Source organism: Oncorhynchus mykiss, chromosome 23 (genome assembly GCF_013265735.2).
Source record: "Oncorhynchus mykiss isolate Arlee chromosome 23, USDA_OmykA_1.1, whole genome shotgun sequence".
NCBI lineage: Eukaryota > Metazoa > Chordata > Actinopteri > Salmoniformes > Salmonidae > Oncorhynchus > Oncorhynchus mykiss.
Window position 1 is genome coordinate 46,957,082 of NC_048587.1, and position 7,738 is coordinate 46,964,819.

The following is a 7,738-nucleotide window of genomic DNA, read 5'->3' on the forward strand; positions in this document are numbered from 1 at the left end:
GTTGGGTGATTCTGTAACGGTTTTCTTGAGTTGAAGGAGAGGCGGACCAAAACGCAGCATGGTTATTATTCATGGTACTTTAATGAAGAAAACTATACATGAATAAACTAACAAAACAATAAACGTGAGAAAACCTAAACAGCCTATCTGGTGACAACAAACACAAAGACAGGAACAATCACCCACGAAACACTCAAAGAATATGGCTGCCTAAATATGATTCAACGATAAACACCTGCCTCTGATTGAGAACCACTCCAGACAGCCATAGACTATGCTAGATACCCCCACTAAGCCACAAACCCAATACCTAACAAAACCCCAAGACAAAACACACCACATAAAAAACCCATGTCACACCCTGGCCTGACCAAAATAATAAAGAAAACACAAAATACTAAGACCAGGGCATGACACATACCTGTATAAATTAGAATTGGCAGTGGAGGCTGCTGAAGGGAGAGCAGCTCATAATAATGTATGGAATGGAGCAAATGGAATGGCATCAAACCATGTGTTTGATGTATTTCATACCATTCCAGCTAATCCGCTCCAGCCATTTCCATGAGCCCATCCTCCCCAATTAAAGTGCCACCAACCTCCTGTTAATTGTAGCATGTCCAAAAATATATTCATATGTCCATAGTGAATTTATCAAACAAATGTATCAAACAAACACAAATAAAAATAACATGGCTATATACAGGAAGTACCAGGAAATAACATGGCTATATACAGGAAGTACCGGGTAATAACATGGCTATATACAGGGAGTACCAGGTAATAACATGGCTATATACAGGGAGTACCGGGTAATAACATGGCTATATACAGTGAGTACCGGGTAATAACATGGCTATATACAGGGAGTACCGGGTAATATCATGGATATATACAGTGAGTACCGGGTAATAACATGGCTATATACAGGGAGTATCGGGTAATAACATGGCTATATACAGGGAGTACCGGGTAATAATATGGCTATATACAGGGAGTACCGGGTAATAATATGGCTATATACAGGGAGTACCGGGTAATAACATGGCTATATACAGGGAGTACCGGGTAATAACATGGCTATATACAGGGAGTACCAGGTAATATCATGGATATATACAGGGAGTACCGGGTAATAATATGGCTATATACAGGGAGTACCGGGTAATAACATGGCTATATACAGGGAGTACCGGGTAATAACATGGCTATATACAGGGAGTACCGGGTAATAACATGGCTATATACAGGGAGTACCGGGTAATAACATGGCTATATACAGGGAGTACCGGGTAATATCATGGATATATACAGGGAGTACCAGGTAATAACATGGCTATATACAGGGAGTATCAGGTAATAACATGGCTATATACAGGGAGTATCGGGTAATAACATGGCTATATACAGGGAGTACCGGGTAATAATATGGCTATATACAGGGAGTACCGGGTAATAACATGACTATATACAGGGAGTACCGGGTAATAACATGGCTATATACAGGGAGTACCGGGTAATAACATGGCTATATACAGGGAGTACCGGGTAATAACATGGCTATATACAGGGAGTACCAAGTAATAACATGGCTATATACAGGGAGTACCAAGTAATAACATGGCTATATACAGGGAGTACCAGGTAATAACATGGCTATATACAGGGAGTACCAAGTAATAACATGGCTATATACAGGGAGTACCAGGTAATAACATGGCTATATACAGTGAGAACCAGTACAGAGTCTATGTGCATGTGTACGAGGTAATTGAGGTAGATATGTACATATAGGTAGGGATAAAGTGAATAGGCAACAGTAGAAGCAGCGTACAATATGTGGTGTGTGTGAAAGTGTGTATGTGAGTGTGTGGCGTCAGTATCCATGTGCACGTATTATATGTGTGTGTGGCCATATGTAGCGTGTGTGTGTTGGGGTGTCAGTGTAAGTACTGTATATGTGAGTGTGTGTGTAGAGTCCAGTGTGTGTAGAGTCCAGTCTGTGTCAAGTCCAATGTGTTTAGAATCCAGTGTGTGTGTGTAGAGTCCAGTGTGTGTCGAGTCCAATGTGTTTAGAATCCAGTGTGTGTGTGTAGAGTCCAGTGTCTGTAGAATCCAGTGTGTGTGTGTAGAGTCCAGTGTGTGTGTAGAGTCCAGTGTGTGTGTAGAGTCCAGTGTGTGTGTGTGTGTGTGTGTGTGTGTGTGTGTGTGTGTGTGTGTGTGTGTGTGTGTGTGTGTGTGTGTGTGTGTGTGTGTGTGTGTGTGTGTGAGTAGAGTCTAGTGTGTGGGTAGAGTCCAGTGTGAGTGGAGTCCAGTGTGTGTGTGTGTGTGTGGAGTCCAGTTTGTGTGTGGAGTCCAGTTTGTGTGTGGAGTCCAGTGCGTGTGTAGAGTCCAGTGCGTGTGTAGAGTCCAGTGCATGTGTAGAGTCCAGTGCGTGTGTAGAGTCCAGTGCGTGTGTAGAGTCCAGTGCGTGTGTAGAGTCCAGTGCGTGTGTAGAGTCCAGTGCGTGGGTAGAATCCAGTGCGTGTGTAGAGTCCAGTGCGTGTGTAGAGTCCAGTGCGTGTGTAGAGTCCAGTGCGTGTGTAGAGTCCAGTGCGTGTGTAGAGTCCAGTGCGTGAGCACAGTCCAGTGCATGAGTAGAGTCCAGTGTGTGTGTAGAATCCAGTGCGTGTGTAGAGTCCAGTGCGTGTGTAGAGTCCAGTGCGTGTGTAGAGTCCAGTGTGTGAGTAGAGTCCAGTGTGTGAGTAGAGTCCAGTGCGTGTGTAGAGTCCAGTGCGTGTGTAGAGTCCAGTGAATGTGTAGAGTCCAGTGTGTGAGTAGAGTCCAGTGTGAGTGGAGTCCAGTGTGTGTGTGTGTGTGTGTGTGGATTCCAGTGTGTGTGTAGAGTCCAGTGCGTGTGTGTAGAGTCCAGTGCGTGTGTAGAGTCCAGTGCGTGTGTAGAGTCCAGTGCGTGTGTAGAGTCCAGTGCGTGAGTACAGTCCAGTGCATGAGTAGAGTCCAGTGTGTGTGTAGAATCCAGTGCGTGTGTAGAGTCCAGTGCGTGTGTAGAGTCCAGTGCGTGTGTAGAGTCCAGTGTGTGAGTAGAGTCCAGTGTGTGAGTAGAGTCTAGTGTGTGAGTAGAGTCCAGTGCGTGTGTAGAGTCCAGTGCGTGTGTAGAGTCCAGTGAATGTGTAGAGTCCAGTGTGTGAGTAGAGTCCAGTGTGAGTGTGTGTGTGTGTGTGGATTCCAGTGTGTGTGTAGAGTCCAGTGCGTGTGTGTAGAGTCCAGTGCGTGTGTGTGTGTGTGTGTGTGTGTTGAGTCCAGTGTGTGTGTGTGTGTGGAGTCCAGTGTGTGTGAGTAGAGTCCAGTGCGTGTGTTTTGAGTCCAGTGCGTGTGTGTGGAGTCCAGTGTGTGTAGAGTCCAGTGTGTGTGTGTGTGTGTGTGAGTAGTGTCCAGTTTGTGTGTGTAGAGTCCAGTGCGTGTGTGTAGAGTCCAGTGCGTGTGTGTGTGAGTGGATTCCAGTGCGTGTGTGTGTGTAGAGTCCAGTTTGTGAAGAGTCCAGTGTGTGTGTGTGTGTGTGTGTGTAGAGTCCAGTGCGTGTGTAGAGTCCAGTGTGTGTGTGTGGAGTCCAGTGTGTGTGTGGAGTCCAGTTTGTGTGTGGAGTCCAGTTTGTGTGTGTAGTCCAGTTTGTGCGTGTAGAGTCCAGTTTGTGTGTGTAGAGTCCAGTGCGTGTGTGAAGAGTCCAGTGTGTGTGTGTGTGTGTGTGTGTGTAGAGTCCAGTGCATGTGAAGAGTCCAGTGTGTGTGTGTGAGTGTGTAGAGTCCAGTGCATGTGTAGAGTCCATTGTGTGTGTGTGGAGTCCAGTGTGTGTGTGTGTGGAGTCCAGTTTGAGTGTGGAGTCCAGTTTGTGTATGGAGTCCAGTTTGTGTGTAGAGTCCAGTGCGTGTGTGTAGAGTCCAGTGCGTGTGTGTAGAGTCCAGTGCGTGTGTGTGGAGTCCACTGCGTGTGTGTGTGAGTGGATTCCAGTGCGTGTGTGTGTGTAGAGCCCAGTGTGTGAAGAGTCCAGTGTGTGTGTGTGTGTGTGTGTGTGTAGAGTCCAGTGCGTGTGTAGAGTCCAGTGTGTGTGTGTGGAGTCCAGTTTGTGTGTGGAGTCCAGTGCGTGTGTGTAGAGTCCAGTGCGTGTGTGTGGAGTCCAGTGCGTGTGTGTGTGAGTGGATTCCAGTGCGTGTGTGTGTGTAGAGTCCAGTGTGTGAAGAGTCCAGTGTGTGTGTAGAGTCCAGTGTGTGTGTGTGGAGTCCAGTGTGTGTGTGGAGTCCAGTTTGTGTGTGGAGTCCAGTTTGTGTTTGTAGAGTCCAGTTTGTGTTTGTAGAGTCCAGTTTGTGTGTGTAGAGTCCAGTGCGTGTGTGAAGAGTCCAGTGTGTGTGTGTGTGTGTGTGTAGAGTCCACTGCATGTGTAGAGTCCATTGTGTGTGTGTGGAGTCCAGTGTGTGTGTGTGGAGTCCAGTTTGTGTATGGAGTCCAGTTTGTGTGTGGAGCCCAGTGTGTGTGTGGAGCCCAGTGTGTGTGTAGAGTCCAGTGCGTGTGTGTGTGTGTGTGTGTGTATGTGTGTGTGTGTGGAGTCCAGTGTGTGTGTGTGTGTGTGTGTGGAGTCCAGTGTGTGTGTGTGTGTGTGTGTGGAGTCCAGTGTGTGTAGAGTCCAGTGTGTGTGTGTGTGTGAGTAGAGTCCAGTGTGTGTGTGGAGTCCAGTGTGTGTGTGTAGAGTCCTGTGTGTGTGTGTGTTGAGTCCAGTGTGTGTATGTGGAGTACAGTGCGTGTGTGTGGAGTCCAGTGTGTGTAGAGTCCAGTGTGTGTGTGTGTGTGGAGTCCAGTGTATGTGTTTTTAGAGTCCAGTGTGTGTGAGTAGAGTCCAGTGCGTGTGTAGAGTCCAGTGCGTGTGTAGAGTCCAGTGCGTGTGTAGAGTCCAGTGCGTGAGCAGAGTCCAGTGCGTGAGCACAGTCCAGTGCATGAGTAGAGTCCAGTGTGTGTGTAGAATCCAGTGCGTGTGTAGAGTCCAGTGCGTGTGTAGAGTCCAGTGCGTGTGTAGAGTCCAGTGTGTGAGTAGAGTCCAGTGTGTGAGTAGAGTCCAGTGCGTGTGTAGAGTCCAGTGCGTGTGTAGAGTCCAGTGAATGTGTAGAGTCCAGTGTGTGAGTAGAGTCCAGTGTGAGTGGAGTCCAGTGTGTGTGTGTGTGTGTGTGTGGATTCCAGTGTGTGTGTAGAGTCCAGTGCGTGTGTGTAGAGTCCAGTGCGTGTGTAGAGTCCAGTGCGTGTGTAGAGTCCAGTGCGTGTGTAGAGTCCAGTGCGTGAGTACAGTCCAGTGCATGAGTAGAGTCCAGTGTGTGTGTAGAATCCAGTGCGTGTGTAGAGTCCAGTGCGTGTGTAGAGTCCAGTGCGTGTGTAGAGTCCAGTGTGTGAGTAGAGTCCAATGTGTGAGTAGAGTCTAGTGTGTGAGTAGAGTCCAGTGCGTGTGTAGAGTCCAGTGCGTGTGTAGAGTCCAGTGAATGTGTAGAGTCCAGTGTGTGAGTAGAGTCCAGTGTGAGTGGAGTCCAGTGTGTGTGTGTGTGTGTGTGTGTGGATTCCAGTGTGTGTGTAGAGTCCAGTGCGTGTGTGTAGAGTCCAGTGCGTGTGTGTGTGTGTGTGTTGAGTCCAGTGTGTGTGTGTGTGTGGAGTCCAGTGTGTGTGAGTAGAGTCCAGTGCGTGTGTTTTGAGTCCAGTGCGTGTGTGTGTGTGTGTGAGTAGTGTCCAGTTTGTGTGTGTAGAGTCCAGTGCGTGTGTGTAGAGTCCAGTGCGTGTGTGTGTGAGTGGATTCCAGTGCGTGTGTGTGTGTAGAGTCCAGTTTGTGAAGAGTCCAGTGTGTGTGTGTGTGTGTGTGTGTAGAGTCCAGTGCGTGTGTAGAGTCCAGTGTGTGTGTGTGTGTGAGTAGAGTCCAGTGCGTGTGTGTAGAGTCCAGTGCGTGTGTGTGGAGTCCAGTGTGTGTAGAGTCCGGTGTGTGTGTGTGTGTGAGTAGAGTCCAGTGCGTGTGAGTAGAGTCCAGTGCGTGTGTGTAGAGTCCAGTGCGTGTGTGTAGAGTCCAGTGCGTGTGTGTGGAGTCCAGTGCGTGTGTGTGTGAGTGGATTCCAGTGCGTGTGTGTGTGTAGAGTCCAGTTTGTGAAGAGTCCAGTGTGTGTGTGTGTGTGTGTGTGTAGAGTCCAGTGCGTGTGTAGAGTCCAGTGTGTGTGTGTGTGTGAGTAGAGTCCAGTGCGTGTGTGTAGAGTCCAGTGCGTGTGTGTGGAGTCCAGTGTGTGTAGAGTCCGGTGTGTGTGTGTGTGTGTGTGTAGAGTCCAGTGCGTGTGTAGAGTCCAGTGTGTGTGTGTGGAGTCCAGTTTGTGTGTGGAGTCCAGTGCGTGTGTGTAGAGTCCAGTGCGTGTGTGTGGAGTCCAGTGCGTGTGTGTGTGAGTGGATTCCAGTGCGTGTGTGTGTGTAGAGTCCAGTGTGTGAAGAGTCCAGTGTGTGTGTAGAGTCCAGTGTGTGTGTGTGGAGTCCAGTGTGTGTGTGGAGTCCAGTTTGTGTGTGGAGTCCAGTTTGTGTTTGTAGAGTCCAGTTTGTGTTTGTAGAGTCCAGTTTGTGTGTGTAGAGTCCAGTGCGTGTGTGAAGAGTCCAGTGTGTGTGTGTGGAGTCCAGTGTGTGTGTGTGGAGTCCAGTTTGTGTATGGAGTCCAGTTTGTGTGTGGAGCCCAGTGTGTGTGTGGAGCCCAGTGTGTGTGTAGAGTCCAGTGCGTGTGTGTGTGTGTGTGTGTGTGTGTGTGGAGTCCAGTGTGTGTGTGTGTGTGTGTGTGTGTGGAGTCCAGTGTGTGTGTGTGTGTGTGTGGAGTCCAGTGTGTGTAGAGTCCAGTGTGTGTGTGTGAGTAGAGTCCAGTGTGTGTGTGGAGTCCAGTGTGTGTGTGTAGAGTCCTGTGTGTGTGTGTGTTGAGTCCAGTGTGTGTATGTGGAGTACAGTGCGTGTGTGTGGAGTCCAGTGTGTGTAGAGTCCAGTGTGTGTGTGTGTGTGGAGTCCAGTGTATGTGTTTTTAGAGTCCAGTGTGTGTGAGTAGAGTCCAGTGCGTGTGTAGAGTCCAGTTTGTGTAGAGTCCAGTGTGTGTGTGTGTGGAGTCCAGTGTATGTGTTTGTAGAGTCCAGTGTGTGTGAGTAGAGTCCAGTGCATGTGTACAGTCCAGTGCGTGTGTTGAGTCCAGTGCATGTGTAGGGTCCAGTTTGTGAGTAGAGTCCTGTTTCAGTGTAGAGTCCAGTGCAGGTCTTCCAGGTCGCCATTTGATTAGCTATTTAGCAGTGTTGTGGCTTGGGGTTAGAAGCTGTTCAGGGTCCTTTTAGTTCCAGACTAGGTGCATTGGTACCGCTTGCCATGCGACAGCAGAGAAAATAGTCTATTTTTTTATTTTACATGTATTTAACTAGGCAAGTTAGTTAAGAACAAATTCTTATTTTCAATGACGACCAGTGGGTTAACTGCCTTGTTCAGGGGCAGAATACCATATTTTTACCTTGTCAGCTCAGGGATTCGATCTTGCAACCTTTCGGCTACTAGTCCAACGCTCTAACCACTAGGCTACCTGCCGCCAATGGCTAGGGTGGCAGGAGTCTTTGACAATTATTTTGTTCTTCCTCTAACACCGCCTGGTATAGAGGTCCTGGATGGCAGGGTGCTCAGCCCCAGTGATGTACTGGGCTGTACTCATCACCTCTGTAGT